The 14746-nt window shown below is 48.2% G+C and overlaps 2 pseudogenes; both read left to right on the top strand.

Annotated features, from left to right (window-relative positions):
* Positions 1–1073: 1073 nt before the first annotated feature.
* LOC121444274 lies at positions 1074–3069 on the top strand (annotated as a pseudogene).
* A 361-nt stretch (positions 3070–3430) lies between these two features.
* LOC121444284 lies at positions 3431–8085 on the top strand (annotated as a pseudogene).
* Positions 8086–14746: the final 6661 nt, after the last annotated feature.

Here is a 14746-nt window from a genome sequence, read left to right as displayed (position 1 = left end):
CCCCATAAAAAAAAAAAATTCTGACCTTTTTATAATAAAGAGCTTCTATATTGGAATCTCTGGGAGTCTGTGTCATTGCCTCTGCACTTTCTCACCCTCTGCCCTTCCCTTCCCTCCCCCCCTCCCCGGAAATTGAGATGCACAACAGGCAGCAGTAACAAACCCACAACAACTACCACTGGCACCCAACGTGGATGGATCTTTTCCTTTTGCTTGCTTTTTGGGTCCTCCTTATCCTCTTTTTGGGCATTTTTCTTGCTTGCTTGCTGTCCCACTGCTGTATCCATCCCGACTCCTTGCCAGCTTCTTGAGTTCACCCCCTTCAGCCGTTTTTCAGTGAGTTGACCCTTATTTTTGTTTTCTAATCCCTTGGTGGGTTGCAACTTTTTTTCCTATCCCCACATCTTCTTTTCTTCCCCATTTGTCTTCTTTGTTAGAAACTCTCCATCATGACTCAGTTCGTCCCAGTACATAAGGGCTGACCACCCAGGAGGTAGAACCAATAAAGGACCCTCTGACCAGTCCCTTTGGCTTGGAGACACTGTGTGAGCATATGTCCACGGGCTAACAAACTGTGAAAGGCCCTCACTATAAGCAGCACACTCGGTCTGCGGAACACTGCTTTCCTTTTCCCCTCTGTCCTTGTCCTAGCTCAGACTCCCTCCTGACCTGAGAGCAACTGACAACTTTTGTCCAGGGCCATTCTCCTGGATTGTCTGAAGGCTCTCTTGCTTTAGTGGAGTCCCAACCGCTTGTCTGAGTGTGAACTGTTGGGCTTCCTCTCCTAGTCTTTCTTCTCAACTAATCTGGTTATTTGACCACCTGTTAAGAGCCATTAGAGCAGTGGCTGTTCTCTTAATCCACTGAAAGGCTTTGGCTGTTCGATTATGGTTGAATCCCCTTTCTTTCCCTTCCGGGATTGGAACATTCTCCTCAGATGGCAGCTACTTCCACTAGCTTGACCCTGGAGCTGAGCAAGGGGACCGAGATACAGTTGCTGCTGCTCACCCCGAGTCTTCTGACTGTTTTCTTCTTTGTTGCCCCCTCCACACAGGCTCCTCCTGGGGCCCATCATGAATAGTACCCCTTACCTGGAGAATGGGGCCTTCCCTTCTCCACCAGCGCTGCTACCAGCCCCTCCCTGAAGTTGGCAAGGGTTCTGTGAGTACCACGTGAGGGCTGCTGCCCTGGATCTTGCCCACAATTTTCATTTCTACCTGGCCTCCCACCCACAATATGCAGAGCATGGATCAGAAACCGCCTTTTTGGTCATTTTGCTGAGCTATTTTTACACCACTTCGAAGCTGAAGTGCCCCAGGGTCTCGGGCTCATTCTCCCTACCTGTTTTGGCCCCATTAAGCCCTGGTATGGAGATTACACCACCACATGACTTGTCCTTTGACAGTTGCAGGGTGGGAGGATCCCTGGCTGTGCTGGGCCCATCTCTATCTTCTGAGGACCTAACTGGCCCCCTTCCTTCCTCAGCCTCTTCCACTTCTACACTGTCCCCAAAGCTGAAGTTCAAGAAATGATTTTTCTTCCATTCAGTGGGTCATTCAGTCAGAGATTCTGTATGAGGCATCATGCAGTGGCGAGAGGCCATTGTGATACTTCCCAGCTGAGCCTCTAGAGACCACATCAGACCTTCCAGTCGTAGGTGGAAACAGAAACTCCAATTCCTCTGGTGGTGCTGGGACAGGAGGTAGGGGATTGGCTAGTGATGGCACATCCCCTGGGGAGAGATGAACTCACTACTTTGAGAGGCTGAAACTGGGTCATGTAGGGTAAACCTTGAAAGACAGAGCAGGAATGGTACAGAGAGAAGAGCTGCTCAGTTTTTTGGGGGCTGAAGAAGCTGCCCCTGACCCAGCAGGAGTGGGTCATGGAGGAGGGGCATCTGGGCTAACCTCAGGGGGGAGGAGGGCAACCTCAGTGGCAGAAGTATCCCCTACTGCTCCCAAGTGAAGAAAAAGGAGGAGGAGGAAGTCGCTTGGAGTTTTTTGTACCACCCAAGGCAACCCAACCCCAATTCAGCGTTCCCTGGTCTACTATCACTAATATCAGCAAGCCACGGCCCTAGAGATGCCTGACAGGAGAACACGTCTGTGGTTAAGGTAGAAGGCCCTTCAGAGTACATTCTGGAGACAACTGATGCACTTCATGAGAAGGCCTGGGTGTCTGACATCCAGGAGTGCCTAAGCCCAAGATCCTGCCCTGCTATCAGCCCCTGTATTATGACCCTTCCTCTGACCACTGGGACTTCCTTCCTCACAAAGGATATAGACAGCCTGGAGTTGCCCTGCTTGAATCCTTCAGAGAGTCTGTCCAGCCGGGATCTGCTGCTGGGACCCAGCAATACTAATGACTGCTTGTGAGAGAAGGCTTATGGGGACCTTTCTGAACAGCCATCAGCATCCTTCTCCCCTAGTTCTGCCTCCATTGCTGCCTCCCACTCAATGGAACTGCTTTCTCTGGAACTGCCCCCTCACATTCCCATTGAGGAGGAGCCTCCAACAGAAACAGTTCATCCCCTCTCAACCCCCCCTCCCCTGAATACTCCAGAAGCAGATGCAGGGTCATTTCTGTTCCAGGGGTTGTCAGAAATGAGGGGGGTATCAGTTTCTCTCAGGAGATCCCTGGTTCCATGGCATGCTCTCTCAACTTAAGGCTGCCCAGTAAGTGCTGGAAGGAGGCACTGGCTCCCATGGTGTCTTGCTGGTACAGAGTGAGACAAGACATGGTAAATATGTCCTCACTTTCAACTTCCAGGGCAAGGCCAAGCACTTGTGTTTATCACTGAATGAGGAGGGTCAGTGTCGGGTCCAGTCCATTTTCGATATGCTGGAACACTTCCAGGTGCATCCCATCTCTGTGGAGTCTGGAGGCTACAGTGATGTTGTCTTTGTCAGCTATGTTCCCTCCCAGTGGCAGCAGGGCTGGGAGCAGGCTGGGAGCCATGCAGAGGTGTGTAAGGGTGACCAATGCTACCCTGGTTCTCTTTATTTTGAGCAAGTACTCAGACAATGGGCCATGCAGCTTCAAACCCATTACAATGTTCCTTCATGTTGAAGGCAGTCCTTGACCCCTCAGTTTTCCTCCAATGGTGCTCTGCAGAGAGCCAAGCCCATACAAATTTGTATTTGGACTTAATATTACCCTCAACACGCTTACTGGCCATGGTCAATATATTGTTCCTGTCTCACAATCCATAACTGGCCTACATGCCTATTTCCAACAAGTGTCCAACCTAGCCTTCAAGGCGCTCAAATGTTGTATACACCAGGATAATGTAGGCTATTTCCACAATCTTGTCCAGCAGACTGCTGAACCATTTCCTGAATTTTTGACCTGAGTCAAAACAATGCTGTTAGGTCCTAGGGCGCGAGGGAAGAGGCTGGCGGGGAGGGCGGGGGGGGGGGGGGGGGGGGCGTGCACGTGAATAGGCTGGCCTGATCTCTGGCATGGCCGAGGCCAGGAAGCGGCGGGAGCTGCTTCCCCTCATCTACAATCATCTGCTGCAGGCTGGTTACTTCCGCGCGGCGCGGGAAGTGAAGGAGCAGAGCGGCCAGAAGAGTTTCCTGACTCAGCCCGTCACCCTTAGGGACATCTATACACGCTGGCAACAGACCTCAGAGCTTGGCCAGAAGCAGAAGGCAAAGGACGATGCTGCGCTGCAAGCCAAGAAGTCCCGGGTGTCAGATCCCATTAGCAGCTCGGAGAGCTCGGAGGAGGAAGGAGAGGAGGCAGAAACCGAAACTGCCAATGCCACCCCAAGACCAACATCTGTCAATTCCTCAGCCACGGCTTCAGAGTTAGCATCAAGCATGAAGGAAAAGGCCCAGGCAAAGACCAAGATGGTGAACTCCGTGCTGCACCCCGCATCAGGAAAGGCAGTGGTCCACCTACTCTCTGGGAAGATACCCAAGAAGTCAGCAGAGCCCTCGGTAAACACTGTCTTGGCCTCGGAAACTGAGGAGGAGGGCAGCGTCAAAGCCCACAGAGCCACCACCAAGCCTGGGATGTTGTCAGCCAGCCAAGTCAGCAGCTCCAGTGAAGACACCTCGAGCTCCAGTGATGAGACAGATGTAGAGATGAAGCCTTCAGTAAAACCAGCCCAGACCAAAGCTTCCTCAGCCCCTGCCAAGGAGTCTCCAGCAAAAACGGCCCCAGGCCCTACCAAGTTAGGGAGTGTGACGTCTGAGAGCAGTGAGGAGGACTCTGAGAGTGGGGACGAGCCCCCTGCTGGGAATCCCAGCCAGGTAAAGACCTCTGGAAAAGTTCTTCATGCCGGAGCTGCCTCAGTCGCTGCCAAGGGGATCTCTGGGAAAGGGCCCATCTCAACAGAGAAAGAGAAGCTTGGGCCCATAGCCACCCACGCCAAGGCAGGAAGGCCAGAGAACGACATAGAGAGCAGCAGTGAGGACGATTCTGACAGTGAGGATGAGGAGCCAGTTGCTGTGACCACTCCTCAGCAGGCAAGGCCTTCCGGGAAGAACCTTCAGGTCAGTGGTACCTCAGTTCCTGCCAAGGGGTCCTCCCAGAAAGGGGCTCCTCCAGTCACCCCGGGGAAGGCAGGGCCTGCAGCAGCCCAGGCCCGGGCAGCAAAGCCAGAGGACTCGGACAGCAGCAGCGAGGAGTCAGACAGCGACAGTGTAAAGACACCAGGGGCTGCGGCCCCAAGCACAAGTCCTGCCCAGGTAAAACCTTTGGGGAAAAGCCCCCAGGTCAGACCTGCTTCCGCTGTCAGCCTGGGGTCCTCAGGAAAAGGCGCCCATGCACCCTGCCCTGGGAAGGCAGGCTCGGCAGCAGTCAGGGTCCAGGTGGGAAAGGTCGAAGAGGACTCAGACAGCAGCAGTGAGGAGGAGTCTCACGACGATGGGGCTGTGGCCGCAGCAAAGGCAAAGGCTTTGGAGACAAGGGCCACTCCTGCACTCCCTCAGAAGGTGGGGTCTGTGACCACCCAGGTCAAGACTGAAAGGCGCACAGAAGACTCGGAGAGCAGCGAGGAGTCGAGTGACAGTGAGGAGGAAACAGCACCGGCGGCTCCAACCCCGGCTCAGGCCAAACCAGCTCTGGAAAAACAGACAAAGGCTTCCCGTAGGAAGGGCACCCCCACCACCCCTGCATCTACCATGGTTGCCCCTGTGCAAGTGAGCACCTCATCCTCTAGTGAGGAAGAGTCAGGAGCTGCTCCTGGTACCATGAAGGGGAAGTCTGTCGCAAAGGGCCTCCAGGGGAAAGCTGCCTTAGGACAGGGGGTGGCCTCAGTGCACCCTGGGAGGACAGGGTCTGCAGTTGCCCAGGTCAGGGCTACAACTCAGGAAGACTCAGAGGACAGCGAGGAAGAATCCAGCAGTGAAGAAGATGAGACCCCAGCACAGGCCAAGCCCTTGGAGAAATCTCCTCAGGCCAAAGCCAACCCACCTAAGACATCTCCAGCCAAAGGACCAGTGTCTGCCTCTGGGAAAGTGAGCACTGCAGGTGCTGCAGCAAAGCAGGAGGTCCCTTCCAAGGAGAAACCACCTGCTAGTACTGTTCAGAACGGTGCTGTCTCTGCAAAGGGCCAGCGATTGGCTCCAGCTGCAGGAAAAGCAGGGGCTCCAGCAACCCAAGCACAGAAAAGGCCTGTGGCTGGAGCAGGAGTGGGGAAGAGCTCAGAGAGCAGCAGTGAAGAGGAGTCAGACATTGAGGAAGAGGCCCCGACCCAGATAAAACCTGTGGGGAAGACCTCTCAGGTCAGAGTTGCCTCAGCCCCTGCCGAGGAGTCTCCTAGAAAAGGGGGCCAACTAGGAACTGCCAAGAAGACAGGACCTACAGCTACCCAGGCTCAGAAGAGGAAGATGGAGGACTCAGAGAGCAGTAGTGAGGAATCCGACAGTGACGGGCAGATGTCGTCAACCATCACCCCAGCCAAGGTCCTGTCCCCTCCAAAGGATGGTACCTTCCAACCTGCCTGGAGCAGGGCACCAGCACCAGCACCCCCAGAGAAGAGCACAGAAGAGTCCTCAGAGAGCAGTGATGAGGAGCTGCCGTCCGCCCAGGCAATTAAATCCCCTCTGATTTCTGTCAACCCCAATCGTAGTCCAGCTGGTCCAGCTGCTACCCCCACACAAATCCAGGCTGTGAACACCTCGAGGAAAGCCCAGGCCTCAGGCTCCACAGCCCAGAGCTCCTCCTCTGAAAGTGAGGATGAGGACATGATTCCTGCCACACAACCCTCCATTCCTGCCACTAGAGCCAATGTGGTGACTGTGCCCACATCCCTCCCACGGATAGCCCCCCAGCCCAGCAAAAGTGAGCAGTCTAGTCGGGCGCCAAAAGGCAAGAAACCAAAAGCAGCATCCACTCAGATCAGCAGTGCCTTGGAAACACTCCCCGTGACTCCCCAGAGCAAACCTGTCCAGTCCAAAGCAGCCAATAAGCTCAGAAAACCCAAACTTCCTGAGAAGCAAAAGCCTCCCTCGGGCTATCCCAGACCCTCCACAAGTTCAAGTGACAGCAGTGACGTCTCTTCAGGGAGCGAGGAAGATGCCAAGAGACCCCAGATGGCCAAGTCAGCTCCCAGACTGGATCCGGGCCTTTCCCAGAAGGAGACTGTGGTGGAGGAGACCCCAGATGAATCCAGCGAAGATGAGTTGGTGGCCCCCTCACAGTCTCTCCTCTCAGGTTATGTGACTCCTGGGGTGACTGTGGCCGATTCCCAGACTTCAAAAGCCACTCCTAGGTCAGACTCCAACCCCTTGGTTTCTGTAGTAATAAGGGCGGCGGGGCTGCATCCCCAGCACCCCAGCCACCCGCACGGCTAGCTTAGCTTATGCCCCGAAATAACAACACACAAACTGTATTCATTTAAACACTGCTTGGCCCATTCTCTTCTAGGCTAATTCTCACATATTAATTTAGCCCATTTCTAATCATCTGTGTATGGCACCCCAAGGTGCGCTTACCAGGAAGATTCTAGCCTATGTCCATCATGGGTCGGAGCTTCATCCCGGGAGCGAGGCATGGCGTCTCTCTCAGGCGTCTACTCCCGAGAGGAGAGCTGTTGAGACTGAGCTCACTTCCTCTTCCTCCCAGCGTTCTGTTCTGTTTACTCCTCCCACCTATCCTCGAACCAATAAAATGGGCCAAGGCAGTTCCTTTATTAGCCAATGACCTTCCTCCATCAGGTTTCCTCTGCTCCAGTCACCAAAGATAATCCAGATGGCAAGCAGAAAGCAAAATCCCAGAATGCAGCAGACTCCACGTTCCCCAAAACTGGTAGGAAAGAGCCCTCCTCAGGCTCCACACCTCAGAAGTCCAAAAAGGCCAAGAAAAGCTCCTGGACCCCAGCAACACCCACACAGGCTCTACAGGACAGCATCACCCAGCGCCTCCGGGAGCAGCCCTGGCCCCTGAACGAGGCGCAAGTGCAGGCCTCTGTGGTGAAGGTCCTGACAGAACTGCTGGAGCAGGAAAGGCAGAGAAGGCCACAGAGATTGTCAAGGAGAATAAGAAGAAGGGCCGGAAGCGGAAGCTTTCGGAGGACCAGTTAGCAGCTGGGGCCCCAAAGAGCAAGAAGAAGCATCTGGAGGATGGAGCCGGTGCCATCACCCCAGAAAAGACTTCCAAGGCAAAATCCAAGCTAGACAAAGTGAATGCTGATGGCAAGGGGAAGGGGTCATCTGGCTCCCGAGGGGCTAAGGAGAAGCCCAAAAGTGAGCTGGGGTTAAAGGTTGAGAGCCGAGAGCAGAGTGACTCAAAGAGCAAGAAGGACAAGAAGAAATCCAGTAAGAAAAAAAAAAAAGACAAGGAAAAAAAGGAAAAGAAGAAAGGCAAAAAGACCTCAGCCAAAGACCCTGAGTCAATACAGAAGAAAAAGAAAAGAAAGAAGAAGACAGCCGAGCCTGCCGTGTGAGGGCCAGCACATAGAACAGACAGAGTTTTGTCAGTGTGACTGTTCCCTGACCTCTGAGCTCTGGCCAGTGTAATCTGGGACTGGACTTGTTAACTTGCCTCCCTCAACAGAAGATGATGGCCAGCTCCAGCATGTACTGCTGGCCAAGCCGGTGGACCTGCAAGGGAGAACTTGCAAGGGGGAACCTGCAAGGGGGCGGCAGTCCCAGGAGGAAGTGGGATGAAACACGCCCACCCCCTCCGAGTGCTGCATAAGATGTGTACAGTATATATATTTTTTTAAGCGACTGCCTCCCTCCCTTCAAATCCAACATGCCCGAAGGCCTCAGGACCTTCATCTCTGCGCTGCAGACCCACGAGGTCCTGCTTGTGGTTCATCCTGTTCCCTGGATTCCAGGCCTATCCCAAGGACTTGTCCTATCAATTTCCAGCTGTTTGGGGTTTGTTTGGTTTTTTTTTTTTTTTAAGAACTCAAAATAAAAGATTTTAAATGTAAAAAAAAAACAATGCTGTTAAAAAGAGTGTCCCATCCGGCCCCTACTAAAGATATCCTTATTAAACAGCTAACCTGGGAGGGGCTCAACACTGTCACCCATAATGTCTTTGCACCTGTTAGAAAAGAAAATATTCATAAGTGGGTCTTGGCCACCAGTGATATTGAACAGGCCCATTTCCAGCCTTAAGGCTTTCATCAATGCCTTTGTTAACACCAAACTTGACAAATATGATAATTCTATCTTGCCAGATCATACTTGCTGGGGATGTGGACAGTCTGGCCATTTATGTATAGATTGTCCCAGGGCTTATCCAAAGACCTAATGCCCTAAATACCAAAATGGCTATCATTGGGCATGAGACTTTAGAAGCTCCCAGTGGGCCCTGATATAAATGATAGACTAGACTATGGCTTCACACTCATGGTGCCTGAAGGTAAGTGGTGTGCCTTGGTTTGCATTGGTTAAGATGAACTGCTTCTCATCCACGAGGCAGAGCTCTTTGATTTCAGAAGCGTAGTGGATGTCATTTAAAAAGACGGATTGCCCCAATACTTTTGTTCTTTCTGCTGAGGTTACTTGAACAGCAGTAGAACCAACATTAATAAAGATTTTGGTGTCATTGTGACCTAGCTTGAGAGCATCGTGGAAGACCTTTAGGTCCTCTTCCAGAGCCAAGGTAGCAGCAGGGAGTTTCTGTTGCTCATGCTATATGTGCTCAGCCAGCTTCCTGGGACAGCCCATGAAAATAAGCCATTTACTGCCCTTCAGGCCAGTCAGCAGTCACTCGTGGTACTTAGTGCACTCCCTGACCCAGGAGTTACAGTTATAGATATAGACTGCAAAGACGTTGTTGTAAGCAAAGCCAGGAAAAACAACAAACCACTTAGAGAAGAAGTCTGTTTTAAAGCAATTGCTAGATCCAGTCTGGGCATGCTGGATAATCATTTCCCTCAGGACAGACAACTTTCTGCCCTCCCCCCCCTTTAAAATTAAAGATAAAAAAAATTGTGCCACACCATCAAAAAATGCCATCCCCCCAGGCTGCTATACACTTTACAGATGCTAATAAAACTAATTTTGGGTTAATAATAATGAGAGTTAATCATAAGGAAAGGACTTATACCCAACCAAATCTTGAATCAGTACAACTAGGGAAGTTATTGGCAGTCCTTAAGATATTGGAAAAGACCCTATCAGATCCCGTAAATATTTTCTTAGATATCCACTATGACACACACACACAAACATGCAAAATATTATCTTTTGCAAAATTAAAGTCCCAAAAGGATTCTACCTCCAAAACCATGTAAACTATTCAAGACATTACAGTCCAGAGAACACCCTTAGCATATATCCCTTATCAGATAACATACAGGACTGCCAGGAATGCTAGCAACAGGCAACCACAGAGCAGATCATCTAATTATTATGACTATGACAGTGTCCTTGCCTTTGCTGGAACAGGCTAGGCTCCTCCATCAGCAATTTGATTTGTCCCCTCAAAATTTTCATAATCTTTTACCTGGTTTATCCCTGCCCAGCTGTAAACATTTAGTCAGTACTTATACAACTTAACTTACCATGAGTCAAGTCATTGGATTTGTCTACCATATTCTTTGGCCAAGTATGGAATCACATAAAATCCCTTCTAGACTCCTCTAAACTTGTTGCATGGTGTCTTCTGAGAGGGGTAGTGGTGGCTCTACTATTTCTTCTTAAGGGTCTCCTACAGCCAAGATCCTGAAGAAAGCAACACTCCAGATGTTAATGGCTATGGAATGTACTGGACTAAAGCCCCCATAAAGGGAGGTGGTCCTTGCTTGACTAACACAAATACAGGAGGCAATTTAAAGTCCTAGTTCTCCTTAAAGTCTCCCCTTGCTTCTAAGTTCTTAGAACCTCCCAGGGACCCAACCCTTCAAGAACTGGCAGTCAAAGATGAGTAAAAACTTGTCCAGCAGGTCAACTTAAGACAGACACAGCCCAAAACGCTGGGGGGGGGGTCCCCAAGTTGGGGTTATAAAAACCCATAACTCCTACTAGGTCACCCACAAGAAAATAAAATAAAAAAGATGAGATGAAGCAGGACAATAGCGCAAGCACAAGCAAGCACATGCAAACTCACAATGAATAAGCAACTTTGGCCAAAACAACCTGTCAGTGGACCAAAAGCACAGTAACTAATGACATGTACACCTAGCCAATCACAACACACCAGCAGCAACTGCCAGTTTCAAAAGGACCAAGTAAAAACATTGCTGCAGCAGCTTAATTTCCCTAACCCCATAAAAAACCCTTAACTTTTTTTTTTATAATAAAGAGGTTCTGGCTGGGCGGTGGTGGCGCACGCCTTTAATCCCAGCACTCGGGAGGCAGAGGCAGGCGGATCTCTGGGAGTTCGAGGCCAGCCTGGTCTACAAGAGCTAGTTCTAGGACAGGAACCCAAAACTACGGAAAAACCCTGTCTCGAAAAATCAAAAAAAAAAAAAAAAGAGGTTCTGTATTGAACTCTCTCAGAGTCTGTGTCATTGCCTCTGTGTCTTCTTACCTCCTGCCCCACCCCAGGAAATGCACAACAAGCAGAGCAACAAACCCGCAACAACTCGCAACAACTACATTGTACCAATAACATAGCCAATGTCCTTAGTCAAGATTTTACTGATATAATAAAATGCTATGACCAAAAGCAATTTGGGGAGGAAAGTGTTTGTTTGGCTTACATGTCCTAATCATAGCCCATATGGCTATGATTAAGTGGCAGGAAATAAAGCAGAGACTATAGAGGAGGGCTGCTTATTGGGTTGCACTCCATGACTTGCTCAGCATGCTTTCTTATACCATCCAGGACCATAAGCCCTGGGACATCCCCTCCTCCTATGGACTGGGTCCTCCCACATCAATAATCCATCAAGAAAATGTCTTACAGTTGTGCCTACAAGCATCTGATGGAAGCACTACTCAGTTGTGGCAACTCTTCCCCTACGTTGTGTCAAGTTAACACAAAACTAACAAGCACAACCAATATTTGTTTCTGAAGAGGAATCATAGATACAGAATACATTTCACGAGAAAGCAGTTGCTGTTGTGCCATTCTAGGAAAAGAGTGACAACATCTTTATACTCCACATATACCCCAAGCCTGGAGCTGCTCCACAAGGGCCCTCTAGACTTGAATGAGACCTGGGCTCTGTGCCTGATTGACATGCATCAAACACTGGCACTACCACCATAGCAAGCTAGTTTCAAGTCCAGCCTCTAGAGACAAACTCACACTGAGCATTCTCATAATACACACATCACCACAGAAGGTTGGGGCCTGCCATAACTGCAAAGCTGCTCAAACTCTGCGCATGCTTGTCCTACCATTTTTTCTACAATGACTGGCTACTTCACAAGCATTCATGTCTTGTCTACTCTGAAATAACGCAAGAATATCTGTACTATGAACATTAGTGCCATTCGTTCCCTGGATTCTAGAGAAGTGGTACCTCCACAAATGCCCGTGTGGGAGACCTCAGCTCAGTGGCTACAGCATAAGTGCCACACATGATATACTAAAGTCACAATAATGAGACTTCTGGAAAGTGATGCCACAAGCCAGTCTGAGTACCAAGAGGGATTCTTTCAGTCAAAATGTTCCTGGGAGGGGAAAAGAAGTCAGGAGTATTTTAGTAGTTATCATCAAAATGCCCAACAACTATAACCATAAGAGTATAACCAAAGTTCACCTGCTGAGGATCCCAAGAAACTTCATCAACAGCAACTTCAACTGACATAGCACATAGACTACATAGGCATCATTATACTTGGCAATGAAAACTACTTTATACCACCCAAAAGGTGCCTTGCACCAACGTGTAGAAAGAACAAATCAGTTTAAAAATCTGCATCATGTAGAAATTCCATCAAACTTGCAAACATCAAGGCAAGGTATCTAGAAACATTTAAAAAAAAACAAGGAGTCTTAACACCAACAAAATACCATAATAATCTCAGTAGCAGATGCCAAAAGTGAAGATATAAACCAATTAATAAAGACTCAAAATTATTGTTTAAGAAGAGATCAGCAAACAGAAAGAAAACACAAACTGTTCAAAGAAATCAGAAAAAATGTCAAAATTTTCAACTTAGAAGAAAGGTTAAAACTATAATTTTAAATTTCTAGAGCTGAAAATACAACTGATGAAATAAAAGCATAATAGAGAGAATCAAAGAATTGACCATTGCAGAAGAATCTGTGAAGTTAAAGGTAGGTCATTTGCAAATCTAGTCAGAAAAGAGTAAAGAGAAGGAAAAGGAATGAAAAGTATTCATGAGCTTATGAAGCAGCATCAACACAGGGACCATTTGAGCTGTATAAGCTTAGGAAGGAAACAGGAATAGAAAGCTTCCTTAAAGACTTAATAGAGCATCCAGGTACAGAAAGCTCAAACTTCTTCAGATTTAATCTAGAAAACACAATCCCAAGACACATCATTATCAAATTCCCCAAAACAAAAAAAAAGGCAAATATGAAGAGAAGATCCTAAAATCGGCAAGATAAAGGCACATGTGAGAAAATTTCAATAAGTGTCAAAGAAGATTTTCATCAGAAAACTTATAGTCTAGAAGAGGTTGGTATAATATACTCAGAGAACTGAAGGAGGGCAAATATTGATCAAGTACATTTGCTGTATTTCAGAAATGAAAGAGAAATAAAGAATATTGCACTGGTCAGTTTTATGTCAACTTGACATAAGCTAGAGTCATGTGGAAAGAGGGAACCTCAGCTGAGAAAATTCCCCATAAGATTTGCCTATAGCCAAACCAACAGTGCATTTCTTGATTGATTATTGATGTGAAAGGGCTCAGCTTACTGTAGGTGATATCACCCCTACGCAGTTGGTCCTGGTTGCTATAAGAAAGCAAAATAAACAAGTCAGGAGAAGCAAGCCAGCAAACAACACTCTTCCATGACCACTGCCCAGAATCTAAAGGCTCAGTGGATGAATTTTACCAAATGTTTAAGGAACGGTCATACCAGTCCTGTCCAAACTTTTCCAAAAATTCAAGAGGAAAGAACACCTCCATAAACATTAGACCAGTGTTACCTTGTACTGAAGCCAGATAAGGACTCAGGAAGAAAAATTATAAACCAGTATTCCTTATGAGCATAAAAGCAAAGATCTGTAGTATTATGAGCGGCGGGGCTGCGTCCCCAGCACTCCGGCTGCCCACATGGCTAGCTTATGCTCCGAAATAACAACACACAAACTGTATTCATTTAAACACTGCTTGGCCCTTTAGCTCTAGCCCTTACTGGCTAATTCTGATATCCCGATCAACCCATCTCTAATAATCTGTGGGCACCGGTCTTACCGGGAAGATTCTAGCCTATGTCCATCCTGGGTTGGAGCTTCATGGCATGCATCTTCCCGGGAGAGTGGAGCATAGCATCTCTCTGAGGCGTCTGCTCCCGAGAGGAGAGCTGTGGAGTCTGAGCTCACTTCCTCTTCCTCCCAGCGTTCTGTTCTGTTTACTCCTCCCTATCTCAAACCAATGAGAGCCAAGCAGTTTCTTTTTATTTAACCAATGACCTTCCTCCATCATTTCCCCTTTTTCGGTTTAAACAAAAAAAAAAAAAAGCCTTTAACTTTAACATAGCAAAATTACATATAACGGAACAGTTATCAAGCAAAAGTTACAATAATCTTTATCATAACTAAGGAAAACTATAACTATAACTAACTATTCTTAACTCCATCAAAGACTCCAGAAAGATACAATACTACCTAAGCAAACAAGAAAAAAGCAACTTTTAAAACTCTAGAAATGACAGAGACATCTCGCTGCCTGGACAGTCACCCAAAATTCCTCTGTACCATTGGGGCATCCATCTTCAGCCTTCAGGCCCATGGTATCCAGCAGACATTTCCATAAAGCAGGAAAATTCAAAGTCAGATCTGTTGTGTCCTGCAGAATGTCTTGCAGACTCTTTCATGAATCAGGAACCCCGAAAGATCATCTCACCTTAGGCAAGTTCAGTAGTCCTCTCTCTGTGGGTTCTCTGTGTCCAGTTTATGCAATAGTCCAGGCAAGAGCAGTTTCTTGCCCAAATGGCTATCAAACTCCATAAAGTGCCTCTTCGATGCCCATCTTCCTCTTGAAGTAGATTGGTGCTGCCAGGAGCAGAGTGTCTCATTATCATGAAAAGTCCTCAGTTATTAAAACATTAAATGTCCTATTCTGTAATCTTTGAAAGACATGAAGAATGTCTATCTAAAATACATCTCTATATATCTAGAAAATATTAACTAACATGACTACAAACTTGACTATTATGATTATCTATTAACTACCTATATACATTACAT

This window comes from Microtus oregoni, unplaced genomic scaffold, assembly GCF_018167655.1.
Source record: "Microtus oregoni isolate MIOR12 unplaced genomic scaffold, Mior012 000119F_ref0000445, whole genome shotgun sequence".
NCBI lineage: Eukaryota > Metazoa > Chordata > Mammalia > Rodentia > Cricetidae > Microtus > Microtus oregoni.
The sequence above is the reverse complement of the archived record's forward strand: the minus strand, read 5'-3'. Positions and strand labels throughout refer to the sequence as shown.